Below are 15,230 nucleotides of genomic sequence, written 5' to 3'. Positions count from 1 at the left end.
AACAATTAGAATTTGCTAAGTGTCCACATCTATACTTTCCATATTCTTTTCCTTGTTCCTGAGATTTAACATTCCTAGCCATCTGGATCCTTTCTTTTTTAGGATTTCCCTAAATCACTATACTGGCTCTGAGATCATGTTTCTAAATTTCTTAATATCTCAAGTTAGAGTTAATCTGAACCTAGGGTTTTAAACTCATGGAGAGTGACTACCTGCTCTCTTCTACGATAGCCTCACCTATGGCATGCTTCAGTACTCTCCCTAAACTGCTTGCCCCACCCTTCCGTTTTATAGGTTGAAGCATATGAAATTGTCCTTAGATGAAAAAGGGCATCTATGGATAATCCCCCTTAACCTACACATACACATTAATCTAATATATCAGATATACTAGTTAATAATGCAGATTTTTTTCAATAGATGGAGTTACATATATGTTGATATATATGCGATTTGATATGTATGCTGTTTTGTTGTATTGACAGCAAGCTTCAAATCTTCATATGTCAAATTTGCTAAAGGTGTTAACATCATAGATTTTTTTATGCTTAAAATGTTGAATTTTGTGCCAAAAAAAGAGCATTTGAGGGAAGTTTTAATTCATTACTTTATTTTGAAGAAAAGTGCTGCTAAAAGTTATCCTATAATTCGGGAAGCTTATGGTGAACATGCTTCATCTCAAGATACTTGTGAATGCTGGTTTAAACACTTTAAAAGTGATGATTTCGATGTGAAAGACAAAGAACACCCAGGTCAACCGAAAAAATTTGAAAAGCAACAATTACAAGCATTATCGGATGAAGATGTGTGTCAAGCTCAAAAACAACTTGCAGAAAGATTTAACGTTGCTCAGCAATTTCTGATCATTTACAAGCAATGGGAAAGATTTTAAAGGAAGGAAATTGGTTGCTACATCAACTGAACAAAAGACAAATGAAAAACCAAAATGTCTATCAGTAAAATGTTGCTTCAACGGCATGAAAGAAAGTCTTTTTTGCATTGAATTGTGACTGGCAATGAAAAGTGGATTTATTTTGAGAATCCCAAATGCACAAAATCATGGGTTGATCTAGGTCAACTGTCAACATCGACTGCAAGGCCAAATTGCTTTGGAAAGAAGACAATGCTCTGCATTTGGTGGGATCAGGAAGGTGTGGTGCATTATGAGCTTCTAAATCCAGTTGAAACCTTTAATATTGACTGCTACTGACAACAAATAATCAATTTGAACCACGCTTTGATCGTGAAAACGACCAGAATGTGCCAGAAGACATGGCAAAGTAATTTTGCTTCATGATAACGCACCATCACACACTTCAAAACCAGTTAAAGATGCATTAAAAGATCTTGCCTGGGAATTATTAACCCACCCGCCGTATTCACCAGACCTTGCTCCTTCAGATTACCACTTGTTCGGATCGATGGCACACGCACTTTCTGAGCAGCACTTCAAGACGTATGAAGAAGTGGAAAATTGGGTCTCTAAGGGTTTGCCTCAAAACAAGAAAAGTTCTATTGCATGGTATCCACAAATTACCTGAAAGATGGGGGAAATGTGTAGCTAGCGATGGACATTTCTTTGAATAAAGCACTTTTGATGTTTCACTTGAAATTATCATGTTTTCTTTGATTACAAAATTGCATTATTAACTGGTACACCTGATAAGCAGTCCAAATATACAAGCTTTTTATTTACTAGAGGACCAGTACACAGATTCATGCATGGGGGCGGGGAGTCCCTCAGCCTTGGCTGCACCCTCTCGTAATCCGGGGTCCCTTGGGGGAATGTCTCACTGTTGGTTTTGGATCGGACCTAAACTAGCAGTCGGACATCCCCCAAGGAGTGTAGCAGTATGCCAAGTGGCAGGTGGCCAGGGAGGAGCCTGAGCTGGGGCCACGTGCTGCACTGCTTATGCTCATCCCGGCCCACTGTGCCTACCACCACCGCTTGCCTGCCGCTGCTGCTTGGTAGCCCTGTCGTGGAGTCGGGAGAGGCTCCCACCACCACAGCTGTGCTCGCCAGCCAAGAGCCTAGCTTCTGGCTGAGCAGAGCTCCCCCTGTGGGAGCACATTGACCACCAGGGGGCAGCTCCTGCGTTTAGCATCTGGCCCCTGGTGGTCAGTGCACATTATAGTGACAGGTCAATCAGTTATTCAGGTAGTTTGGTTGTAACAGTGCTTAGGCTTTTATATCTATAGATTATTTATTTATTTGTTTATTTATTATTTTTATAACCCTCACCCGAGGATATTTTTTTCCATTAATTTTCAGAGAGAGTGGGAAAGACAGAGAGAAACAGTGATGTGAGAGAAACACATTGATTGCTTTCCTCCTGCACGTGTCCAGGCCTGGAACCAAGGTACATGCCTTTGATTGAAATTGAACCCAGGATCCTTTGGTCCACAGGCCAACATATAACTCCCACTTACATGTTGATATTGCTTCATCTTTATATACAGCAAGAGCTACAGTGGTTTAAAGTAAATTATAGATCTGGAATATTTACATTGCAATAAACATTTCTATTTTTTAAAAGGACTTTCTCCTACATAACTGCAACATCACAATCTCATAAAATATCCCAGAGTATCATTTAATACTCTGTCCATATTCTTTTCTCCCAGAATATCTAACTGCATTTTTAAAATCAAGATATGATCAAGAACTATACATTAAAGGTAAATCTCTTAAATTGTATCTCTTAAATTCCTTTTACTCTAGAATAGTTCTACATCTTCTTCTCGCCACCCTGCCCCAATATTGACTTTCCCAAGACTGCCGGCCAATTTTATTATAGAAAATTTCATATTCTGATTTTTTTCAAACTTTCCTTCATGATATCTATTATCCTCTATTTCTTCATAACTGAAAGCTAAATGTTAAAAATTTTATTAGAGTTAGTTGAAACATTTTGGCTGCTGTAGGTGCATCATATCAGGAGGCACTTGGTGTCTAGTTATCCCACCTGGGCATCGTTTTTGGGAAATCTCTTGGCTCCATGCTCTGCAGCTTCAGGGTCACTTATGCTCATCCCTGTCCATGCCTTAGCTCTTGGGGCTCTAGCCCAGGTGTGATCTATGGGACATCTAGACTCTGTCTCTAGTCTGTCATTCCCCTTGGGTAATCCATTCACTCTTGGGATTACAGGCACCCCTGAAATGACATTAAATGATTGTTTTTCTACAGGGGATAATAATGCAATGTCATTCAAGGTAGTTTAAATTAAATCTAGCCTAGAGGCAAAATTTTGCACTTATTGTATCTAAACTGCCATTCTTGGTTGTTTAACTTGTGATTAGGTATGACTATTAAGTGGGGAATGCACATTAAAGTCTTTAGTGCTGTTTTATTATTTTATTGCATCTATTTCTGTGGCTAGACTAAAGAAAAATGTATATGCAATCCAACTCTCTAATGTTCCAACTTTATGAGTCCCAGGTTGAAACTGTAGTTTGTGGTTGAGATACCTGTCAGCCCATTGATCCTCTGCTAGTGACAGCTAAAAGAATAGTAAAATCTATGTCACAAGGAGCACCTGTCTCTTTAATAATTTACAGTATGGTACTAAATAAATAAAAGAGTAAAATGAAAGAAATCCACAGCTCTGTTTTCTCTGAACTTTCACATTTGTGACACACATATTCATGACAAATCTGCTTGTTAGAACCTCTGATTTGTAAGTAGGGAAAATGAAATTATAGTTATTGAAGATGTATATTTGTGTTTGCAGCTTTACTTTGGCGGTGACATAGATGTGCAGGGCAAATATCCCAATTATCGTGGGTGTAAAATCAGGAAAGAAAACATTTTATACTCTCAATAATTTATGAAAATATTCACCAACTTCTATCAGCATTATTAATTGGCTCAGTGTGACCCTTTGTGTTTTATGCTAATAAGAATAACTTCATCTATTATACTAGTTCTCTTCTACTCTAATTCTCATTTTGTCTAAATCAAACTTGCTAACTTTTTTTCTGTAAAGAGCCTGATAGTAAATATTTTAGGTTTTTCCACAGTGTCGCAGGGAAGGAATTTCAGGGACACAGTGGAGGAGGGTTTGAGCGATAGTGGCAATATTTATTAGAGTTCCCTTGAAAAGGCTGCCACATATGACGAGTTACTTTCCTGACAGGTCCAGCAGCAGAAGCTGGTTGATGTTGTCGATCAGCCCCCAGACACACTACGCCTGATGTCTCATCCACCACCAGATGGTTCAGCTCTGTCTTGCTGTGGGAGAAATCCAGTTTCTGGGGCAGTAAGCTCGCCCTTGGGCCCACCAGGCCCAAGAGGGTCAACGGGACCCAGAGCTGCATCACCCCACCATCTGAGGCTAAACTTGGGCAAGTTACTTAACTTTCCTGTACCTCATTCCCTATCTGCACGTCCTGCAGCAAGGCTCAATGGCACTGGGCCACCATACATGCTGTAGTCCAGCCTGAATGGCTGCTAAAGATAAGTCTAATTACTCTGAGACTGCCATGCCAGAGGGTCCATGTGTGGATGTTCTGGTTGACAACCCATTCCTAGTAAATAGCCAACATCAGCTGACAGCCATGTGAGTTGACCTATCCCCAACCCAGCTGAGCCTTCAGATGACTACAGCCCCAGCCAAAACCTGACTACAACTGCATGAGAGACTACAAGTGAGAACTGCCTAGCTGAGCCCTATAAACGATCAGCAAAATAAAATGATTGCTTTAGCTGCTAAATTTAAGGACAATTTTTATGCTACAACAGTAAACTTATAATTTAAGGTAGCAATTAAAAGTATGGACTCAAGTATTTCCATATTTAGTTTGAATCTTGGTCCTGTCATTTAATAGATGTTTGAGCTTTGACTTTGACGAGCTAACTAATACCTCTAAGCTTTATTTTCTTCATTTGACACAAGGGTGATTATAGGGTCTATCTCATAAAGTTGTCAGGATTAAAGTAGAATATGCCTGATATATGGTAAAGGAATATTAGCTATGGCTGTTACACACACACACACACACACACACACACACACACACACACACACACACAGCCTGCTCATGGCCATGGGACCTGTGTAATAACATGGGCTTCCATGTTCAGAAATCAGTGCTCTGCTATTAGCACTTTTGAAGAAGGGGACTTATACTTTCATTTTGCACCAGGCCCTGCAAACTATGTTGCCAATCTGGCAAGCGCACGCGTGCGCGCGCGCACACACACACACACACAACTATGAAGTATTAAACAGTATTCTTAAGTCTTATAATATTTCTGACTACCCTCCTACAATTATGTGTTTCCAGAAATTCAAGCAGATCAAGGAAACCAATGGGGGAATTCTCTCAGTTTTTGTAGGTCAGGAATTCTGAAATGGCTTATCTGTATAGATTGGCTCAGCCTCTCTCATGACAGTGCAGTCCAAATGTCAGCAGGGATGTCAGTTATTTGAACACTCACCTGGGCTGAAGGGTCTACTTGCAAGCTTATTCATGTAGTTGTTATTAGGAAACCACAGCTCCGCACCACCTGGATTTCTCATTACATGGCAGTTGGCTTTCTCCAGAGCAAGTGATCCCAGAGAGAGAGGGGGCAGAGTCCACAGAGTTCCTATGCCCTAGTCTTGGAAGTACAAACCTGCCTGTTCTGTTGGTCACACAGACCAGTTTTCATGTGGTATGAGAGGGGACTCCACAAGGGCATGAATGCCAGGAGGCAAGGACCACTTGGGACCATCTTAGAGGCTGCTATAGAAGTCACACTATAAAATAATATTGTTAGTAATTGTTTTTAGTGGAAGTGGAGTTCTTAGAGTGCCTCAAGAAAATGAATTTCCTGAGGCCCTCACAGGAGGAGGGGATTTTGTGGAAAGTTTTATTGATAATGTCAAATTAAGGAGGTCCCCCTCCCTCCCCAAGGTCACATTTCTGACTTGCAATGGAAGAGGTCCAATCTTGTCTTCAGCAAGGCCAGAATTAAGGCCGCTGCCCAGAATTTCTGTTCCATATTAAAGTACAGTCTAGTCCAGCATCTGGCTAGCTTAGCTGTGTTTCCATTGCACTCCAGTTGGGCCCTGTGGCTGCTTAAGGCCACCTGGCTATGGAGAGAGGACAGGTGAGTGCATGGGTGAGTGTGGGTCATGGAGCCAGAGCAAGAGCGAACAAGGGGGAGAAAGTACCTTTGTCTGGGGTTTGTAACCAGGAGCTTAAACAATTAACTTTTCAAGATTTCAAGGGCTTGCTGTGGCACCACACTTTTAGCAAATGATCTTTCTTCCAGGCTAGACTGACAGGCAAGCACCTTCCCTACCTCACCCCAATTTCACTGCACATGTGCCCTTCTCCCCCTTTGTTGGATCCCTTCCCCTAGTGATCTGCAGGGAGTGGACTGGTGGATCCCTGGGGAGCGTGATGCTGTATCTTCCTGGTGAAGCCGCCCAGATGACTATGCTTATAATGTCTGGCCTCCCCGATTTGTTCTCTTCATATTATTAATATTAACTAGCTAATTACGATGATAATTTCTCCAGATATCACTGAAGCTTCACAAAACATTGTGCTACCCATTGTGCCAAACTTCATCTTTAAAAGTTGGGGTGTATAAATTAACCGAAAATAAATTATTCAGATTTTTGGAGGTGAATTATTCAAGAGAATTTTTTAAAAAAATGAATAAAGTGCCATTTTTTCCCCTTTTCTCTATTCATAAGGAAGTGAACCACTACAGAACCAATTATTTTACTCATTCTTTAATTCTACAAGTAATGAGTAAGGGCTCTTGTTACATTGTTAATGGGCTCATTTCCCTACAGTCAGTATCATAGAGAACTTCTTACGAAAGTTCCATCAAGCATACTATCCATGGTGTCTAAGAGAAGCCCATATTTTAGAGGAGAGAAGATTAACAGACTTGAAAGAGGATGAGATTTTTAGCATTCAGACCTGCAATCAAATTCTTGTTCTCGGTACAGACCAACTATCTATGTAATCTTGGGTTAATTGTTTAATCTCTTTGAGACTCCTGGGCCACAACTGTAAAATAGGGAAAAACAATATCTAAATTGCAGTCTTGTTGTGGAGATTAAATGTAAAATCTAGTAATCTCTCTACAAATATTGGTTCCACTTCCTCATTAAGAATATGCAGAAATGTGTTTTCAGGGATTAGAATAAAAAGAGTTAGAGAACTGTGGAAGTGTAGGCCTTTGTTAATAGGTACCAGCCTAGAGCCTCTCTCCTTGCTGTTAGAGAAAATTTGATTACAAAATACTTAGTTTGCCAAGGGATATATTATCCTTTGACCTCTAAGATTTTGCTGTTAAACAGCTTCTTTGGTACAGTTTTTTCAACACAGTAATATACTCTGTACAATCACATGTCAGAATTGATTCAAGTTTAACCAGGATGATAATTGAATTTTTGTCCTGGCTCCACTATTGGTTATTCCTTTGCTGCCAGTCTTCCCATCTGTAAATCTATCCTATAGTCAGCACCAGATTAACCTTCCCAGGACACCGCTTCCATGCACTCTATTCCCAAATGTAAAATCTTTAGACATCAAGATCAAGGTAAAATCTAAATTATTTAAGGAGTAATTAAACATCCTCAATAGTCTGGCCCTATTTTATCTTTTCAGCCTACTTTCCAACTTCTCTCTTGTACATTTTCCCCTTCTCATTGTCTCACCTCCTATTTTTCTCCCTTTTTAAACTTCATTTTGTAAGGCTCTCCTTATTCTCTTTGCCTAGCAAAACTCAACCCAATCTTAAAAACCCTTCTTAAATATACTTTAATACAACATCCTCTCCATATATACATAAATATCTGTAAAATAGAATACGATTCATGCCACAATCATAGTTCATATTGCTAGGTTAGGGAGAAGAGAGAGATACCACTTTCAGCCTGGGGCTTGACAAAGGATTCCTTGGAGCAGTTAACATTTGAAAAAGTCCTTGAAAAATGGCTTAAATTTCTAAAGATTAGAGGAGACCAGTCTTCATAGAGGAAATCCTATATAATAAAAGGCTAATAAGCAAATTGTCCCCACGGGTGGGAGTTCAATTGACCGGGAGTTAGATGTGCGTTGACCACCAGGGGGCAGCGCAAAACATGGTGGGCGTCAGTGACACAGACCTGGCAGCAGCCAACAGTAGAGGCACTGGCAGCCCTGATGGGCCCCAACGAGAGCAGGACTGCAGCAGGATTGTGGAGCAGGTGAGCGGGCAGCACCAGGCCAGGGTGGGTGCGAGCGGGGGGGCCCTGATCACCCCGCCTGTTGCCCCACAGATTGGCCCTGATTGCCGGCCAGGCCTAGAGACCCTACCCGTGCACGGATTTCGTGCACTGGGCCTCTAGTAGTATATAAAATGAAATGAAAGTTTGGAAAATGTTTGGTATTCTCAAATAATGATGGAAAGTCCAGTTTAGCCCTAGCCAGTTTGGCTCAGTGGATAGAACATCCGCCTGCAGACCTAAGGGTCCTGGGTTCAATTCTGGTGAAGGGTGCGTTCCTTAGTTGCAGGCTCCTCCCCACCTGTGCCCCAACATGCAGGAGGCAACAAATTGATGTGCTTCTCTCACATCACAATATCTCTCTGTCTTTCCCTCTCTCTTCCACTCTCCCTAAAAATCAATGGAAAAATATCCTCGGGTGAGGATTAACAACAACAACAAAAATCCAGCTTAGACAAAACAAAATATTTACACACAGAAATATTTTGATAGATTGGAATCTGATTTACAGGCCATTATAAATGTCAAATTAAGGTATTTGCACTTGAACTCTTTTTCAAAAACCTTACCCTGGCAGAGGAGTGTCAAAGGAGGGTGCCCAGCCAAGAGGAGTTGGGAAGATTAATTGGGAGACAACTTCAATCAATTAGGAGAATTTAATAGGGTCTATTTTAGGGTGCTTGATAAAGAAATACAAAGGAAAGTACAGATGTAAAATGAGGGAACAGATGTAAAAGAGGAAGAATCAACATCAAATATTGAATGAATGTGTGAACATAGAAACATCTAAACCTGTAAGAATTTTTATGAGTTTATTTGAGCCAAATTGACAAAACTTGACTAGAAGCAAAATCTCCACAGATTGAGAAAATGCTCCAGAGAATAGCAGTTTTCCACTTTTTTTTTATAACTATCAAAGGAGGGGGCATCAGAGGTTACATGAAATCCATTGGTGATAGATTAGTGAGGAGAGAGAAGGGAAAGCAGGGAAATCTCTGGGATTGGATAAAAAGTAAAAGGAATAGACAGACACTTCATTTACATTGGTGGGCACAGGATAGTTAACAGTTAACAACACAACCTGGTAACAGCAACCATGAGGGCTTCTGTGGACTCCTGCTCTGGGGGCAGATTGTGCCCTGAGAGGTCTAGATAAAGGAAATTACCCTGACATTCCAAAAGTATGTTATGTAGGTGCAAAAAGACTATAGACAGGCTCAGTTAAGATGAAGACTGATCTTTGTCAGGGAAGATACTGACTGCCTAGGGCAGTGGTCGGCAAACTCATTAGTCAACAGAGCCAAATATCAACAATTGAAATGTCTTTTGAGAGCCAAATTTTTTAAACTTAAACTTCTTCTAACGCCACTTCTTCAAAATAGACTCGCCCAGGCTGTGGTATTTTGTGGAAGAGCCACACTTTAGGGGCCAAAGAGCCGCATGTGGCTTGTGAGCTGCTATTTGCCGACCACGGGCCTAGGGCATGACTACCTGCCATGACTCCCCTTTAGTTAGAAAGTTTTAATTTCAGACCATCCTGTGTGGTTACTTTAGGTCTCTGTGTTTGTAAAACCTGCCATGCAGGGCTCCCCCGAGCTTGTCAGGTTTAGTATTTGGCCCCTTTTCTGTCCACAGATGGTTGAATAGAATGTGGACTCTCCACTTAGATGGATATTAAATGCTTTCTATGACTATGGGCCTTGAATGAGACTGCTCGGGTTGGGGTTGGCACCTTGACCACGTCCAGGCTGAAATACCTTGGAAAGTTTTTTAAACTCTGTCTTTCAGTTTTTCTCATCTGTATGAGAAAAGTACCAAAATTAAATGTTAATATCCTTAAAACACTCAGAACAATGTCTGGCACATGCTAAGTGTTCTAAATGTACTTGCTATTATTGTTATTGCTATTGTTTCTATCATTGTTATGCTATTATGATTGTTATAAGAGCCACTTAGCAGTTTGGGTACTGAGAACCGGGCCTAGGGCAGCTGTAGTACAGACAAGAGGATGGGTAAGGAGGTCTTCGTGGAATTGGCAGTGCCCTAGCTTTCATGGTGACATGTTCATAAAATCAACATAATAAAGATGTGATGATTTAATTACCCCAGACTGTTTTTGGTCCAAACAATTTTTACTTAAATAAAAACAATATTCTTCTGAAATAGATACCTCTAATTATGAAAAGTCTAAAAATTTTTCCAGGAGAAATTATATAGGTCTCAGTGTACAATTCTATAATACATCATCTGTATATTGTATTTTGTGCTCACCACCCCAAGTCAAATCTCCCCCCATTACACTTTATCCCCCTTTTCCCTCTTCTGCCTTCCCCCATTCCCTTTTCCCTTTGGTAATCACCTTACTGTTGTTTGTGTCTATGAGGTTTTTTGTTGTTGTTGTTTGTTTGTTTGTTTTTTGCTGCTTAATCCCTTTACTTTTTTCACCCAGTTCCCCAAACCCCTCTCCTCTGACATCTGTTAGTCTGTTCTCTGTATCTAAGAGTCTGTTTCTATTTTGTTAGTTTATTTTGTTCATTAGAGTCCACATATAAATGAAATTACATGGTACTTATCTTTCTCTGACAGCTTATTTCACTTAGCATAATACTCTCCAGGTCCAATCCATGCTGTCGCAAAAGGTAAGATTTCCTTCTTTTTTACAGCTGAGTTAGAGAAAGGACTAATTTTTTCTTGAATAGCAAGACTCAGTTTTATAAAAATACTAGAAACCCCCTGCACGAAGTTTCGTGCAATAGACTTTCACCTGGCTGCCGGCACCAGTTTTCCGCCAGCAGCAGTTTTCCTCTGACCACCCGCCGATCAGAGCGCCTCCCGCCAGCGCGATCGGCCACCCCGAGAGGAACTCCGATCGGTGGGTGGCCAGAGGAAAACTGCTGCTGGCGGAAAACTGCTGCCAGCAGCCACGCAATCGGCCACCACCAGCGTCTTCCACAGCAACGGCCCTTTAGTCTGGCGGGAGGAGCGGGCGCGGGGACTCGCGAGTCCCCGCCCCCCGCTCCTACCGCCAGCCAATCGGCCACCCTGAGTCCCGCCCCCCGCGCCTCCAGCCGGCCCAATCGTGGGCGTAGCGGAGTGATGCAATTTGCATATTGCCTTTTTATTATGTAGGATTAGTTTTCCAACAATAGTTTGTACAAATTTAGTGCAAACTCAATCAAAATCCAAATGGTTTTGTGTGTTGTTGTTTTTTAGCAGAGAAGGGAGGAGAAATTGATCAATTGATTCTTAAGTTTATTTGCAAAAATACATATTCATGAATATGCAGGAATATTCTCTATTATAGTTATAATGAGAGGTGATGAATTCTCATAGTTATAAAAATAGAATGTATTAAAATAAGACTATACTGGCTAGAAAAAAAAACACAGAAATTGACCTAAATATTTATCATAGTAGGTTTTGTTTAAACGTCATTAGAGAAAAAATAGTTTATATATCAAATAATATTAGAACTTGAATAGCCATTAAGAAAAAAATAAACTAGATCAACTACCTTATTTATACTGAGAAATAAGTCCTTAAGTTGAACCATATGAAAACTGCTAATATTTGGCATTTTTGACCCACTATTTGAATCTAGCTAATATATGAGTCAAAATTTAAATGAAAAAAGTAGAATAAAAAATGCATTGTATTTATTTAAAATTTAAAAGTATAAAGATGTTTCCAAATAAGACACAGACTTCAAAAGCCTTATAGAACTTTTGATGAATTTGACTAATTTGGCTATATAATGCATAAAAGTATTATAAAAATATAAAAGAATTAGTATAATGTCCTTTTATTAAATTAAAAAAATTGGAAGCTAGAATGTATTTGCAACATGTGACAAACTAGTAATTTCTTTGTTTAAAAGGGACTTGTACAAGTCAATAACAAAAATGTAATTTCAATTAAAAAATGAGCACATAATATGAAGAAGTGTTTTTAGGAGCAAAAAATACAAAGGGACAATAATAATATAAATCAGATGCTCAACTTCACTCACAAAGAAATGCCAATCAAAACAATTATAACCTACTATTTTCACCTATGAACTTTTTTGCTCATTTTACTAAATTATTTATGATAGCATTATTCACTCAGAATGTGTTTTTCAATTTTTGTTGCATGCAAGACACTGCATTAGGGCACTAAGCAACATAAAATGAAAAAGTTTGAGGGTACATTAAGATAAGAGAAGGGATGAATTAAGGACAAATCACAAAATGAGGTATTTTCGTCTATCATAAACTAGGTGGCTTAAAATAACAAACCTACTGTCTCCCAGTTCCAGAGATTCCTTCTGAGGCTGCGAGGGAGAATCTCTCATGCTCCTCTCCTGGCTCCTGTGGCAGGTTTGGGTGCTCCTTGGCTTGTTAGGTGCATCACCCTGACCTCCGTCTTCATCTTCACGTGGCATTCTCCCTGTGAGCCTGTCTCAGTTCAGGCTCACCCTAATAATTTCATCTTCATTTGATCATCTGCAAAGATCCTATTTCCAAATAAGGCACATTCACCAGTAGTGGGAGTTAGAATTTCAACACTTTTTGGTGAGGCTGGAGGAAGCAGGCATTCTCCGATAGATGTTAGGAATGTATATTGGAAGGGAATTTAGTAATATCTGTGAAAACTTCAAATGCACATATTTTTGTCCACGCCGTTCACACTTAGGACATTTTTTTCTATGGATATGCTCATGGGCAGTCTCCAAATTATGTGCAGTGTGTCTACTGCAGCATTATTTGTAATTGAAAAACAAAATAAAATAGGACATACCCTAAATGATCACAAATTGAGGATGTTGTTAGCTAATTATGGCTCATCCACACTGGAGCACTACCTGTCTCTTTTTAAGAAACAGAACATATCTGTTTGCTCATTGGGAAAGATCTCCAAGATGTATTAAATAAAAATACAAGGCACATAATAATTGTTTTATATAATTCTTTGGCCTAAAATTTTTTAAAGATTAATATCCAGGATATGTCAATTATTTTCTGGAGGGATATGCAAGAAACTGCTAACAGTGCTCATCTATGTGGAAAGAGCTTGGGTCTGGTGATGGAGAAAGAAACTTTTATTTTTATACCTTTCAGTAGTACTTGAAATGTCTTCCCATTCATATATATTATTTATATTGTTTTTTAAAACAATACTTTTATTGATTTTTTACAGAGAGGAAGGGAGAGGAATAGAGAGTTAGAAACATTGGTGAGAGAGAAACATCTATCAGCTGCCTCCTGCATGTCTCCTATGGGGGATGAGCCCACAACCAATGTATATGCCCTCTTCCTGAATCGAACCCAAGACCTTTCAGTCCACGGCCCCAGACGCTCTATTCACTGAACCAAACTGGTCAGGGCTATATTGTTTTTATATCACCAGAACTTATATGTGCTGTGGGATTATGGGGTGTTTTTATTTTCTCATTATTAAAAAGGAGCTAATGAATGTTAATATCTCTATATATAAAAGCCTAAGCAACCAAACGACTGAATGGCTGAACGACTGAATGACCAGTTGACCAGTTGCTATGACACGTTCTGACCACCAGGGGGCAGACGCTCAATACACATGATCAGGCTCCCTCTTGTCTGGATCAGGCCTGCAGGGATCAGGCCAAAACTGGCTATCTGACATCCCCCCCAAGGGGTCCCGGATTGCGAGAGGGTGCAGGTCAGACAGAGGGACCCCACCAGTGCATGAATCCGTGCACCAAATGCTAACAGCTATTGAAATCCAACTTGTGTCACTTCCATAATTATCCTTTGACCCTCTGAGCCTCTGGTAATTGCGGGCCTCTAGTACAAATATAAAAGGACTCCCCTCACATATTGCATGAGGTAAGAGATTTTTGTTAGAACTTTCCCAGTGAGCCATATTCCCAAAGAATGTTTAATGATTGCTGGAGGGTTATATCCCATAACTTTATGGATATATGTTTGATGACTATGGTATTACTTCATTTTTAAGTATGGAAAAGCATTGAGTAGAGGTAGATTCTATACAGCTTTAGAACTCTAACCGGAAAAACTACAGTTAGAAAGGCTATGCTATGCATATTACTTTTATGAACGTTGAAAAACAAGAAAACCACAGTATTTATATTAAGGCAAAATCGAAAGACTAAACAAACAGTTTTTTGCTTTGTTTTGTTTTTATAAAAAGATGCTTTCTTTTCCTGGAGGCTAACTAGTTTGCTACAGAATCTGCCTTTATTTGCTGTGACCAGGCAGCCACCCTAGGTAGCCCACTTTCTGTGGGAAAACTGTTCATACATATAATCACGGTCCCTTTGTTTGTTTCCTGGATGTGTTAGTAAGGTTAGTTCCAACAGAGTGATTTGTTTCTCTATTAACACAGGGGAAGAATTGTTTTAAAGTAGCTTTACACATTGAATAATTTAAGATATTGTGCTAATCACCTCTGAAGAAAAATTGAAGAATGCAAAATATATAAAGTGTTTGGATATATACCAAGAGTCTACTCAGAGGGAATAGAAAAGTCCTTTTACCAATCTAATTTACCTTGATCAGCATTCCTGTAGGTCACCAAGTGGAAAGTCACTTATGCTTTGCAAAACCACTGAGGGTTCTTTCACTTATTGTGGGTCTCTTCATGTCATAGAGAATTTCATCATTCAAAGTATCTCCCAACCTACGCTTACATCATCTTGTATTCAAAGTCTTTCTTTCTTTTTTTAATTAGAGGATTTTGAAATTTTGGATTCATTTTTTATTTGGATTTTGTCCATCTCTGAGGTGGGTACATAACATTCGTGTCTCAACAGCCAGAGTTTTCAAATCTGTCAGTCATTTTCTTACACAGACAGGTAATTCTGAAACAGCTGTGTGGTCCGGGGAGGCCTGTGCAGGCGAAGTTTCATGAAAGTACCTCTCAGATAGTATTGAGCACTTTGGCTGAACATGTTATTTACATTGCTTAAAATAGGCCCATGGGAAAAGGACTTTCATGTTCTTTCCATTTCTAAACTTCAAGAAAATACCTGGTTAA

The sequence above is a fragment of the Cnephaeus nilssonii genome (genome assembly GCF_951640355.1).
Source record: "Cnephaeus nilssonii genome assembly, chromosome: 10".
Lineage (NCBI taxonomy): Eukaryota > Metazoa > Chordata > Mammalia > Chiroptera > Vespertilionidae > Cnephaeus > Cnephaeus nilssonii.
The sequence above is the reverse complement of the archived record's forward strand: the minus strand, read 5'-3'. Positions refer to the sequence as shown.